Source organism: Somniosus microcephalus, chromosome 10 (assembly GCF_052327205.1).
Source record: "Somniosus microcephalus isolate GS21.2 chromosome 10, FLI_Smic_1.0, whole genome shotgun sequence".
NCBI lineage: Eukaryota > Metazoa > Chordata > Chondrichthyes > Squaliformes > Somniosidae > Somniosus > Somniosus microcephalus.
In genome coordinates, this window is record NC_140996.1 from 126,681,912 (window position 1) to 126,696,159 (window position 14,248).

At 51.6% G+C, this 14,248-nt stretch overlaps 1 pseudogene; it reads left to right on the forward strand.

The window, feature by feature from the left end:
• The first annotated feature begins 12,563 nt into the window (after positions 1 to 12,563).
• LOC147111687 (uncharacterized) lies at positions 12,564 to 13,931 on the forward strand (annotated as a pseudogene).
• Positions 13,932 to 14,248: the final 317 nt, after the last annotated feature.

Below are 14,248 nucleotides of genomic sequence, written 5' to 3' on the forward strand. Positions count from 1 at the left end.
TACATGTTATCACAGCATCTGCAGTGGTGGTGTGCAGTCTACAAACCTCTGGATACAGGGAGTAATAGTCTGTGACGACAAGATAGTCCTTCCCTTGACATACGAATAGGTCAGCGCTTACCTTCTGGTAAGGTCTGTCTGGTGCTGGGTGTGGCTTTAGTGGTTCTACCGGATTGCTTGCTCGATATTTCAGGCATATTGTGCAGTTTGACACCTCATTTGTCACATCTTGGTTGATTCGTGGCCAGTACATCACCTCTCGTGCTCTTTTCTTACACTTTTCGATTCCCAGATGTCCTCCATGGATCCTTATTAGCATCTTTTTTCTCAGACTCTTTGGGATAACTATTTTACTTCCTTTGTAGATGATGTCTTCGACCACTGATAGTTCCGCCCTGCAGTTCCAGTACTCTGCTATGTCAGGTGAGCAGTCTTGCTTCATGTTGGGCCATCCATCCAAGATGCTTTTCCTCAGTCGTCTCATTGTTTCATCTTTGTTTGTCTCAGTCTTTATGAGCTCCATTTTTGCATCTGCTATGGGCAGTGCACTTGTGATCATGTCCACGTAGGCGTTTACTTTTTCATCCATTGTGGTGTTTGCGGGCTCACTTGGGTCTACAGCTCTGGACAACGTGTCTGCTGTATACATCAGCTTACCCGGTGTGTACGCAACATTTAGTGTATAGCGTTGCAGCCTGATCATCATTCTTTGTATTCTAAGCGGACAGCTATTTAGTGGCTTTTGGAACAATGCAATCAAGGGCTTATGGTCAGTTTCTACACTGATTGCTTGTCCTGCCACAAACTGGTGAAATCTTTCACAGGCGCATGTGATGCTGAGCAGCTCCTTTTCTATTTGAGCATATCGCGTCTCCGCGTCTGTCATTGAGTGCGATGCATATGCAATAAGTTGCCAGTAGTCATATTGTTGCAGAAGAACGGCACCGAGCCCACTCTGTGATGCATCTGATGATATCTTGATGGGTCTCGCTGGGTCATAAAACCTCAGAACTGGTTCCTCTGTGAGCAGTTTCTTTAGATCGCTCCATGACTTCTCGCTCATGATTCCATTCCCATTCTATGCTCTTTTCAGTTAGTCTTCTCAGTGGCGCCATCTTTTCTGAGAGGTTGGATATGAATTTCCCCATGTAATTGATCATTCCATTAAACCTCTGCACATCCTTTTTGCATTGTGGCTTTGGCATATTCTCAATGACGGACACCTTTCTGGGATCTGGTCTGATGCCCTCACTGCTAAGGATATCTCCCACGAATGTCAGTTCTGTCACCCCGAGCTGGCATTTCTCTCTATTCAGCTTCAGGTTTGTTTTCCTTGTTGCTTCTAGCACTTTTTTCAGTCTCTCGTCATGCTCAGTTCTCGTGGTTCCCCATACTATGATGTCATCCATTGATGTATCAACTCCCTCCAGGTGCTCATAGATCATATGGATAGTCTTGTGATACACTTCAGGAGCTGAGGCAATGCCAAATGGTAACCTTAGGAATCTGTATCTGCCAAATGGACTGTTGAACGTGCACAGTCTTGAACTTGCTTCGTCCAGCTTCATCTGCCAAAATCCTGATGATGCATCTAACTTGCTGAAATATTTTGCATTTGCAAACTGTGCCATGATTTCCTCACATGTAGGAAGCTTGAAGTGCTCTCTCTTTATTGCTCTGTTTAGATCTCTTGGATCCAGGCAAATTCTGAGCTTTCCATTCTTTTTGTCCACTATGGCGAGGGAACTCACCCACTCAGTTGGCTCATCTATCTTTTGAATCACGTTCAGGCTTTCCATCCTGTCCAACTCTGCCTTCAGTTGCTTTTGAAGAGCAAACGGAACTTTTCTGCATGGATGTATGACCGGTGTCATACTTTTATCTACTCTGATCGTGTGTTCTCCTGGAATGCAGCCTAGACCCTTAACTAGGTCTTTGTACTCTTTCATGAGTTCATCATAGACTGTCTCTCCTTCGCTTTCCACAATGAGGACTCTCTTTACCAGGTTCAGTCTCTCACAGGCTTTTAAACCTAGTGGGCTAGATATTCAGTATAGGCAGTTTTGGGGCGCTAACCTTAGCGCCCGCCCGAAGTTAGCGCCCGCCCCAAAGTAGCGCCCCGTTGCCGGGAATTCAGTGGCTTCGCCCTAAGAGGTTGGTGGAGCGCTAAAAGAGGCGTTCCACTACTCTCTTTAGGCGCTAAGCCGGCGGTCCAGAGGGATAGCGCCCAGGCGGGGCGCAGCACGGGTGCGGTCATTTTTGCACTGACAGCAGACCCCGTGGTGCCGACCAGCTCTTAAAGGGGGAAGGGACGAATTGGTCTGCTGCCACGCCCTGCACACTGCAGCCTTGCAAAGAGGCCTCAACACTACTGCTCAGCCCTAGGGAGTCATGGCAACGCCAGAGAAGGCCCGTCAGCGTGCCCTGCGCTTCTCAGAGGGTGATCTGGACATAATGGTCACAGCTCTGGAGGTGAGGCGCAAGATCTTGTTTCCAGAGAGTGGGAGGAATCCAACCCACCACGACTACACCAAAGCCTGGAAGCAGATCGCCCAGAGGGTGACGTTCACCGGCGAGGCCCCCAGGACCCACACACAATGCCATAAGAAATACAACGATCTGACCAGGATTGTGAGGGTGAGTAGCCTTTCCAGTCTCCTCCTCATTCTTGCATGTACACCTGACATGATGGGCAAAGGGACCTGAAAGTCCTTTTGGCCAGCCCTCAGCCAGCAGCATTGGGACAGTCATGAGCATCAAATGGCCATTCGGCACTCTACACTTTGGCCAAGCTATTCCACCATGGGAGGCAGTGGACAGTACATCAGGGCTTCACTCTGTCCAAGCTATTCCACCATGGGAGGCAGTGCACACTACATCAGGGCTTCACTCTGTCCAAGCTATTCCACCATGGGAGGCAGTGCACACTACATCAGGGCTTCACTCTGTCCAAGCTATTCCACCAAGGGAGGCAGTGCACACTACATCAGGGCTTCACTGCGCACTTACAGCCCGTCCTTTCTCTTGCAGGCTAAAGTAGCGTTTAATCGCCAGGCCCGTGCCAGGGGTGGCCGCGCCAAGCTGCAGAAGCTCACTCGGCTGGAGGAGCGCATGTGTGTGCTCATGGGAGCCCGTGTGATTGTCCCCACAGCGTGCGGTGTATCCGAACCTCCACTGCCCGGCAATGGTAAGGACCTCGCCTTTTGGCCCTCTCGCGTCGCACTGGCCCATCCGAGCTACCTCCTTTGCCACTGTCCCACCAATGCGCTGAATCCCACCAGTCCTAACTCCCTCGCTGACGCCGTCTCCTCACTCTGAAGCGACTCTTGTGTTTTCCTGCTTTCAGCTGGTGACGACCAGGACCCTGAGGCTGCCAGTGACAGCACCTCCAACCAGGAGGAGGAGGAGGAGCAAGCCGGACCTTCGGGGGAACAGTCACGTCCCGCAGGAGAGGAGGAAATGCTTGACACCTCCTCACTGGACGAGTGCCTGGAGGAACTGTCGCAGGGCAATGCAGCTTCTGGGACCAGTGGCGTCCAGCCACCCAGCAGCCGTGCGCGTGGCCCGCGGCCTTCCCCCCAAAGGGGGGAAGGATCAGAGGGGAGTGCTGCTGCTCGGCACACTCGCCGTCACCAACGCGGCAAGGGTCCCCTAGTCCGGCCCCCTCCTCCCCAGCGGGAGAGTCGCGACTCCAGTCCGGACACCTTCACTTCGGAGGAGGTGCGGAAGCTCGATCAGATGGCCGACGACTCGGACCGGCGGCACACGGAGCACATGAGCGTGGTGGGGCGCATGCCTGAGGCCATCGAGTCGCTGGCGACCAGTGTGCGCGAGTTCGGGGCAGCAACTGCCGCGACTGGCCGCATGCTAACTGATGCCGTCAAGACCCTGGCGGATGTGATGCGCGCGCACACCAGGACCACAGGGCCACTCACTGCTGCCACACGCGCTGTCTCAGGCAGGCATCGCCAGGGCAGGCGCCGCGCTGGACCATCCCAGCAAGCCGGCCGTCGGCTGATTGCTGCGGATCCTGCAGTGCGGGCCCGGCCGAGTGCCACCGTGCCACAGCACCAGCCAGCGCATCCCAGACGCCAGCTGGCCCACATTGCGCCATCCGTCGCCGCCATTCCCCCTCTGCGGCGTCAAGGGCAAGCGGCTGCAGCTGATGGTGGCCAGGCTCAGGCGCGCCACTCAGGAGACGGCCCCTCGAGGCCCAAACGCCGTGTAGGCCGCCCCCCAGCGGCATCTGGCGGAAGGGCATCTGAGCCTCAGGCGCCTTCCCCCAGCCTCGCAGCAGCCACTGGGCAGAGCTTGCGAAGGAGCAGCAGGCAGGGCAGGGGAGGCAAAATGCTGGCCAAGGTCTCGCCCTCGCGGACCACTCAGTAGAGGGTGTGGCCAGCTTTCCTTTAATATGGCGGTGGCCATCTTTATTTTGCCCATGGTTGTGCTTTTGGAGGGCTTTTTTTTTGCGTTAGGCCGACGTTGAGGCCCGGTTTCAATAAAGGTGGAGTGGCTCCTCCCCAGTTTGTGGGAGTGAGTCGTTTGTTGGGCTTTTTGTGGAGCCCGTTTATTGTTTTGGGGGATTCATGTGGGAAGGGCTTTTCATTTTTGTGTAAAAAAAAATTATCTTTATTCATGCAGTCTCCATGGTTGTTCTTCTTAGTGTTTGTTGGCTTCGCCAGCTGAGGGCTTGCGGAGCGGCTGCATTCATCTTCCCTCATGGCCCCTGGCCATTCCCTGACAGGGGGCTTAGAAGTACCGTGTAATAAGGTGGCGTCGTGCGGCCCTTGGCCCTGGTCGCTCCCTCCTGGGAACGTACTCCTGCTCCTCCTCCTCCTCCTCCTCCTCCTCCTCATGCTCCTCCTGCTCCTCCTCCTGAGGTGCTGGTCCAACGTCAGGTGGCAGTGCCTGAGTCCTGCGGATAGCCAGGTTGTGTAGCATGCAGCAAACCACCACAAATTGGGAGACCCGGTCCGGCGAATACTGGAGAGCTCCTCCGGAGCGATCAAGGCAGCGGAACCGCTGCTTGAGGACCCCAATAGTTAGCTCGATGATGTTGCGGGTGGTTTGATGGCTCTCGTTGTAGGCCTCTTCAGCAGCGGTCCTGGGCGCGCGGAGCGGGGTCATGAGCCAGGTGCACAAAGGATAGCCTTTGTCCCCGAGTAGCCATCCTCTTGGGGGAGGCTGTGCCTGGAACATGTCATGCACAGTACTCTGCCGCAGGATAAAGGCATCGTGGCTGCTGCCTGGGAAGCTGGCATTGACTGCCATGATGCGCTGCTTGTGGTCACAGACCAGCTGCACATTCAGAGAATGGTAGCCCTTCCTGTTGTGATACTGCTCGCCATGCTCCAGAGGGGCCCGCAAAGCCACATGCGTACAGTCAATGGCGACCTGCACCAAGGGGAATTCCCCGAGTCTGGAAAATCCCAATGCCTGCTGATGCTGGCTCTCCAGGGCCATGGGGAAGGAGATGAATTGGCTTCTCCTTCTGAACAGTGCTTCGGTCACCTGGCGGATGCAGCGATGCACGCCGTACTGGGAGATGTTTGCTATGTCCCCAGCAGCGTATTGGAAGGAGCCGGTGGCATAGAAGTTCAATGCCACCGTCACCTTCACTTCCACCGACAGAGACGTCCTGCACCTGAGCTTTGGCCGCAGATCTCGGCGAAGCAGGTGGCAGATTTCTGCAATCACCCCCTTTCGGAATCGGAGCCTTTTAACACATCGCGCGGCACTCATGTTTAGGTAGGAGCGCTGCTGGCGGTATAGCCTGACTGGGTAAGGCCTACGTGGCCGACGCCTGTAGCCCCCTCTGCCTCTAGCCAGGGCTGCCCCTCTCACAATGCGTCTGCGAGCCCTACGGACATGGAGCTGCAGCTCCGCGTTGGCACCCCATGCAACCCCCATCAAATCCTGGCAAACACTCTAATTTCCAAATGGCCACTTGCAGCACTGTTGCCTGAGTCCAAAAATACCTGGCACTTGCTGCTTGAAACCAGTTAGCTATCCTCCTTGTTGTGTCTCCAGAAATGCGTTGCACAAGACTGTTTTCTGAAAAAAGGATGGCCTTTATACTGGAGAGGACGTTCCCTTTAATTAGCGCCCCCCGGGGCCCGCGCTGGTTGTGTTGCGTTCCTTTTTCCAAACGCTCCGGCCGCCCGCCGCACAATGGGGCGGTCCGACTGAAGTTTGCAATCGGGGCGGCCAAAGGGCGTTGCACGAGGATGTGACGTCATTTTCTGCGCGCGCATCCGGGCGGGCGCTAAACTTTGCGCCGGCGCTAACGGGCAGCTTAATTTGGGGCGGGGCGCAAACTGCGCTGCGCCCGGGCGCTACACGCATAGCGCCCGGAAATCACTTCTCTTAAGGCGCTAACTGCTGGCGCAAGCAACTGAAAATCTAGCCCAGTATGTCTTGCACCTCCTTTGGCACCACGATTAATGCTAACGTGTGCTCTCTGTCCTTGTGTGTCACTTTGACAATGCATCTTCCTTTCACTGGTATTTCAGTACCTGAGTATCCTGTCACTTTCACTTTGATTCCATGTATCTTTGGTCTGGGTCTAATTTTCTTAAAATCAGTCTCTGATATCACATTAACTTGTGCTCCAGTATCCAATTTAAATGGAATGTGTATGTCATTCACTTTTAGTGTCAACATCCAGTCTCTTTCTTCTTTTTTGTTTTCAGACACAACATCTACATTGAACTCCTCTATCTCGCTTTCATCTACTGCATGGACCTTGCTTTGTTGCACTTGGTTCTTGCAGCAACGGGCATAATGGTTGTTTTTGTTGCAACTATTGCATGTTTTACCATATGCTGAACACTTTTTTGGTGGATGCTGTGTACCGCATCGACTACATGTCTTTTGATTGTCCCTTTCATTTTCGTTCGCTGGCCACGCCTCTTTTTTCACATTGGCGCTCTTTTTGTTAACCGGTTTGTGTCCGTTCATTCTCACTGCATCCACGTTGCAGCTATTGTCACTGAACAGCTCCTTTGCCTGCAACTTCACAGTCTCTGTAGCCCTACACAGTGCTATGGCTTTTCCCAGGTCTAGATCTTGCTCTCTTAGCAGTCTTTCCCTTAGACCTTTATCCGGAATACCACACACCAGTCTGTCTTTTATCAGCGAGTCTGTCAGTCCCCCAAATTCACACGATTTGCTTCTGTTTCTCAGTTCAGTCACATACTGATCAATAGTCTCACCCGTTTTCTGTACACATGTGAAAAATCTGTGCCTCTCAAACGTCACGTTACGTTTAGGTATGCAGTAGGCCTCAAACTGTTCCATTATTTTATCTAGTTTCATTTTGTCTCCATCAGTAGCGAATGTGAAATTATTCTACACCTCCAGCGCTTCATCACCCACGACATGTAAGAACAGTGACGATTTCCTTTTATTACTTTTCTCGTCAGCTCCGATTGCCGCTAAATACAACTCTACACGTTGTTTGAATCTCCTCCAATTTTCAGCCACATTACCTGTCAACTGAAGCATCGCCGGTGGGTGTAAACCTTCCATTTTGTCACTTCGTTAGCTATTCTCCAATGGTAAGCAACGATGTTCACTTTTGGCTTGCTAATTTGTGGAGAGCTGATTTAACTACAGATTTTTTCTCTTCATCTCTTTCAGCCACTTCTGACACCATGTATTGATTTCTTTGTGGGTTCAATGATGAGACATTTATGAAAGAGAATGAGTTTTAATCTAAAGTCTGTTCAACTCTTTATACAGCATTTCAGGAGACACCCTGCTAGTGATGCATCTAGAATGAAACTGAAACTAAAACTAAACTGCCTTGCTTGTCTCGGTCACATGACCTCTGCTGGTCAGGCATAAGTAATCAATACCTGCAAACATGCTTGTAAGGCATCATAATCAAACAGGCAAATAACATCACTATTTGCTGATATCATTACAGGGAGCACTATTTAAAGGCGTGCACTTCCTGCTTTTTCTTGTTGGCAAAATTTTTGGTACACGCAGGTTGAGAGGGAGAGAGCTGTCTGCAGAGATTTAATGTTGTCCTAAGGAGTTTGGTACTCAGCACCACTTTTGAGGTTCCTATTTATTTGACCTTCCTATTTAGCATATTTAGAAACTTTTATGGGGGCTGCACTAACTTGGGGCGTTGTCCTCCACCTTCATCTTTGGAGGCAGCCAAAGCGCAGAGAGAGAGTGGCAAACATGGCCAGAGGGAGGAGGGTCACCAGGCCTCTGCATAGGGGACCTTACCCTCCCAGGGTATTCCGGGAGCAATTCTCCTACATTCATTTGTCTGAGGAGCAGTGTTTCCGAAGGCTGTGCTTCAGCAAGGAGGTGATCACTGAGCTCTGCTACCTCCTGCAACCAGAGCTCCAACCTCAGCTCAGGACCAGGATGTCTCTGTCGGTGGCAGTAAACGTGACGTTGCCTCTGAATTTCTATGCCAGCGGCTCCTTCCAGGCTTCAACTGGGGACATAACGACTATCTCCCAGTTCACTGTCCATTGTTGCATCCGGGAGGTGACAAATGCTCTGTATAAAAGGAGACGGGAGTACATCTCTTTCCCCAGGACCCGGGACAAACAGCGCGAATGCGCATGTGACTTTGCTAGGATAGTGGGCTTCCTCATGGTCATGGTGCAGGGCGCCATTTACTGCACGTTTGTGGCATTGCGGGCACATCATGAAAATGCAGAGGTGTTCCGAAACCGCAAGGGCTTCCACTCTCTGAATGTCCAGTTGGTGTGTGACCACAGACAGTGCATCCTTGCCGTCAATGCCCGCTATCCTGGCAGCAGCCACGATGCTTTTATCCTGCACCAGACTGGTGTTGCAGACCTCTTCTAACCGCTGCGTCAACCTAGTGGCTGACTCCTCAGGGACAAGGGTTATCCACCCTGCACCTGGCTGATGACACCGCTCTGTAACACCAACACCCCTGCCGAGCTGCAATACAATGATAGCCATAGCGCCACCAGGAACCTCATTGAGCAGACCATTGGCATCTTGAAACAATGGTTCCGGTGTCTTGACCACTCCGAAGGAGCCCTGCAGTACTCTCCTGTGCGAGTGTCGCTTTTCATTGTTGTGTGCTGAATGCTTCACAACCTTGCAATCATGATCCCAGCCATTGCCACCAGGGATTGGTGCCCCACCTCAGGAGGAGGAAGAGGGAGAGGAGGAGGAGGAGGAGGAGGCGGAGGAGGAGGCGGAGGAGATGGATGAAGAGGAGGATCAGCAGCACCAACGTGGGAGGGAGGCGCACAATGTTGCCACTGCAAGGGCCGTCCATGAACGGCTGATAAGACACCGCTTCCAACCAGTTACAGAGAAGGTGGCTGCTGGAATGAAGAAGCACATCATCGCAAGCATCCCGCATCCCCTATTGCTGGGGAAAACTGCAATGAGTCAAATCAGCAAAGATGTAAAGTAACAATAACATTTTTTATTTATGTTACAAACTCTCTGTCATTTATTCAGGACAAACAATTAGAAACAAACCCAACAATTCATGAACTAACAAAACTCAGAAATGGTGACATATTCCTTTAATGTTTGACCTGAGCTGTTTCAGCTGTCACACTCACACATCCTGTGTGGCTATCCATTAGTTGCCTTTATCAAAGCCCAAAATTGTTCATTCACTCCTACAAGTTTACAAAAGTGGCAGAAAACCATTTGGTTGCATTTCATGTGTTATGTCTGATGTAAGAAAACTACTAAGCACTTGGTCTGAGTATAAAACAAGGCTTTAATCAACTGTTTCACAACCATGAGTTCTAGTTACATCACTAGTTCCTGGTTACAAAAACGTCCTGAGCAAGCTGGGCCCACGCCCGAGTATTTATACTTTCCTTGGACGGCGCCACCAGCTGGCCACCCAGTGTTATCTCATGCGTCATTTCTATATGAATGGTAAGATTCATGACAATGTCGTATTGTGCATTTAAAATTTTCAAAGGTTTGACTCCTCCCCTTTCGCCACCAAAAATCGTTCTACAATCTTGTAGCCTATTTTGTTTTTAGACACGATGGGCTCGAATTTCCAAGCCCCGTGGAGGCAGGTTTGGAGACGGGAGTGGTGGGAAAATTGCAGAATCGGGGGGCAGGAACCCATCCCGCCCCCAACACGCCTCTCTGCCAATGTCCCAGGAGGCGAGATTCTGACCTGTGCTGGGAGCCGACTCCCCGAGGCGGGAAGGGGATTAGTACCAATTAACTGCCTGTTAACAGGCTGTTTTTTGCCTAATCCCTATTTTTAGCCCTGAAATGTGGGCTTCCCGATGGCTCCGAACCACGCCAAGTCAGCGAGGCGGACCGTTGGAGGGGTCGAGATATCCATGTGTGCAGAGGTAAGTGTGTGAGGTAAGTGTAAAGTGTTTTAATAAGTTTTACTTACCTTTACTTTCTCCTGCAGGCTTCCTTCCTTCAGTTCTCAGGAGTCCCTCAGTTCACCAGCACAGAAAGCAGAATGGCCGCTGAAATGTCAAAAGCTGCAGCATTCTGCTTTCTGGTCTGGAGAGATCTCTAACTGAGTCTGAGTAGAAGGACTCAAGTTAGAAGACAGATTGTCAGTGTTTGACAGCTTCACGGAGCTGTCAAATGCTGATTTTTCATCTGTCAAAAGCTCTTGACAGATGAAATGTCAATCACTGACATCACCAGTAACCAGGTGTCCCTTAATTGGCCTGCTGAGCCAAGGTCAATCAAGGGAAAATAGCGTGGATTGGCCACAAGTCGATGGAGGCGGGACTACAACCCAAAAAGTGGGAGTCCCGCCTCCATCACGTCCCCATTAACAAAATCCAGCCCGATGTCTGCAAATCTAAGGGGATTTGTTTATCTCTGTTGTCTGTGACTACCCCCTGCAGTCACAACCATGTTTGCTGTCTTTCAGTAAAGTACATCAAAGTGCATTTCATGTCCACTTATCAGTGAAAGACCAAGTGTTACAAATTTATTTCACTTTAAAAAACCTTTTTGGCCTGGCAAAGCATTTCAATAAATACCAAAATTAAGGGTCTGTGTATGCCTACACACTTCACCCATTACACGCGGCATGGGTTCTGGTTCCCCACGGTCTCCCTGCAATTCAACCATCCTCTGCAACGAGGCAAGGATGGGTTCAAGGGTTTGCGCACAGATGACAGCTGTGCTAGCGGCGGACTCCTCAACGCTCCTAGCCGGTGCAACCATACTGTCAGGCACCCTTGCCATTGCACCCATGAGCTCAGTGTGCATGCTCAAGGCCTGCATATTCAAGGCCGCGATATCGAGGTCCTCATCCGAGTCCTGTACAGCAGAACTCGCGCGCCTACTCACCCTCCGGGGAGATGGCCCCGAGCTTCCCTACCCCGATGGTGTTGCTGCAGCCCGCTGGGTCCTGGAGCTTCACCCACATCGGACCCTAACCCCCTGCTCCCCTCCAGGGAAGTTGTGGCCCCAGTGTCGAATGTGTCACCCTCGGGAGATGCAGGCAGTGAGGCTCCAGCTACCTTTTCCACCTCCTCTGGCGCGTCACTGCCACTGGCAGGTTGAGGGACATGCTGGTCAGCTGGTGGTTCACTATCTGAAAGCAGGAAGGTACAAGAGTGGCTTTAGCATGAGGGCAAGGGGGCAGGAAGGGAGCAAGGACTGGAGACAGTTAGTTGGATTGAAAGTGTAAAAGGCTGGTGTTGTGAGGGGTAAGTGGTATGAGAGAGGAGAGAAAGCTGATGAACATTCCATTGCTGTCCCCAAGGGGGTCGACCTCTCCACCGGCCACGGCACCTATGAGCCTGTGGACTCTGTCCTCCAACTCATTCGGGGGTGTAGGTCCGCCTGTCCTCCTCCCGTGCATTGTTGCTCCCTTCTGTTATGAGACAGCTTGGCTTGCAAGAAATAGGACAGTGTGTGAGTGAGTGTGCAGCCATGTGTTTGGCAGATGTGCCTACCATGGTTGAATAGTCATTAATGTGTGCAAGGCGTGGGATGTGCATGTAAGTTATGAGATGGCCATAGTTCTTGAATGATTGTTGGGAATTTGGGTTTTTAAACCGTCTGGGCACAGAGTGAAGTTGAGATGGAGGGATGTTGAGGTATTGAAAACCAGGTACTCACCCTGACCACCCAAGTGAGGTCATTGAACTTCTTGCAACATTGAGTGTGGGTCCTTGGCACCAGGCTCCTTGAGGAGACATGCTGAGCCACCTCCCTCCACACCCTTTGGAACTCCTGGGGCAATGGCCTCCTGCCACTCTCAGAGAACAGCACTGCCCGCCTCCGTTCAACCAGAGCCACCAGTGCCTGGTCGCTGAAGCGCCGAGCTCTTTCCCTGGGCCTATCCATTAGTGCTTCCAACATAATTGCTTTAGAGGTTTTTCCAGGCAGAGATTCAAGACTGCAATGAGCAGGATGTGGCTGGGCAGCAAGATGGCCCCTCCCCTTTAAGAACTGCACCACGCCAGTCTGTCTGAGGTCCATGGTAATTGACATCGCCTGAGCTTTGGTAACGTTTTGAGGTAACACCTCGCTCCCCAATGTTAGCACCTTAAAAGTCATGTGCAGTGCTTGTTTTAGTGCAGTATAAGATGGCACACAACAGGAGACAGCAGGAGCTAACTGGAGGGGGACAGGCATACCTGCATGTCCTAACCATCACGGAGGAGACGGTGCTGGCCATTATTGGGATGACCATTGCTGAGCCTGTGACCAAGGGCAGGGATGAAACAATCAAACATGAAGGTATCCTCATACCTAATCCTCCTTCTCACATCACTTCACCCTCATCCCACAATCTCTTCTGATTTACAAGCTGCAGATGGTGTAAGCATGCACCTCTTACTTTCCCCCTCTATGCACCACAACCTTTCCCTTGTTCCTTTTTCCTTTCAGATACCCAAGAGGTGCAGCCTGGCCAGGCAGTGGAGGAACACCATGAACAGAGTGATGATGAAGACACAGCATCGTCACTTGATTTCACACTCGCAGCCATCAGCTCAGATACTGACACTGCGCTTATCTTAGAGGGTAGATTAGAGGTGGGATCTGCACATGTTGAGACACTGGGCATGAGTGGGCTGCAGGCAGGGCAGGGGAAAAGGTTAGCGCAGGTGCCAGCTCATCAGAGGGCGAGGTCGCAGATGGATTCCGTTGCAGAGGACTCAGATAAGGAATTTGATGGGGCAGCCTACAGAAGAACGTTGATGGGTATGCACAACAAAATGCTTGGTGCATTGGGATGCCTGCCAGAAAGCCTGCGGTCAATGTTGAGGAGCATGGAGGAGTCCAGCACCAAAATGGTACAAGGCTTTGTGCAGAGCTTGGTGCCCATCCTTTCCAGCATGGACGTGGTGGCCAACTCCATTCACACACTTGTGAACCCAACCATGATGCAGCACCTGATGGTCGATGTCTCAGCTTCCATTGAAGCACAAGCAGCAGCCACCCAATGTCTGAGTGCTGCAGTGGAAGCTCAGACTTCTGTCATACAAGGTCAGTTTACTGCCATCATGGCTCTGGATTGCAGTGTGAAAAGGGGCTTGCAGGGTGTCACAGCAGCCCAGCAATCTGCCCTTCAACAGATTACCAGGATTGCTGAAGCGCCACCCCGCGGGAGTGGCAGCAGCTCCATGGAGCATGGGCCTACTGTTCTCTCTCAGGAAGACAGCATTTGTAATCCCACCCCTGACACTCTGCCAGTGCCCCTGCTGTTGCCTGTCAGGCAGCCAGCCCAGATTGCTGCCGCCCATGCTGTAATGGTGTAGTCCGCAGCCGTGCCTTCTAGGCCCAGAACTGCTCAAGGTCATCCTCCAAGGCCATCTGCAGTCTCCTCCACTGAAAGTCAGCAGCTTTCCACCAGCCATGCTGCAGCCATTGGGGTAGCACTGCGTAGGAGCACTAGGATAGGCAAAGGCACACTGAAGACAGGCACTAAGGGAATGCACAAGGGTGTTTAGTTGACTTTTGTATACAATATGGCATGATTTCATTCATAAATTTGGTGCGGAATGTTTATTTTGTGGTGGCTTTTATTTTTGAATTGTGGCCAAGCAAATGCTGTGATGGTCAGTGACAGGGGAAAGGTAAGGTATGGGACTATTGGTGAATGGGGAATTGGGGTTGCAGTTATTGGTATCGCACAAGGATGAGTTCTTCATGAACAGCCCGGGCAGAAATGGGCTGTCTAGGTTTCCTCCTCCCTTCCTCTTCCTCCTCTTCTTCTTTGTCCTCCTCCTCATGCTCCTGCTCCTCAGCTGTTCGCCTTAAAGCTGGT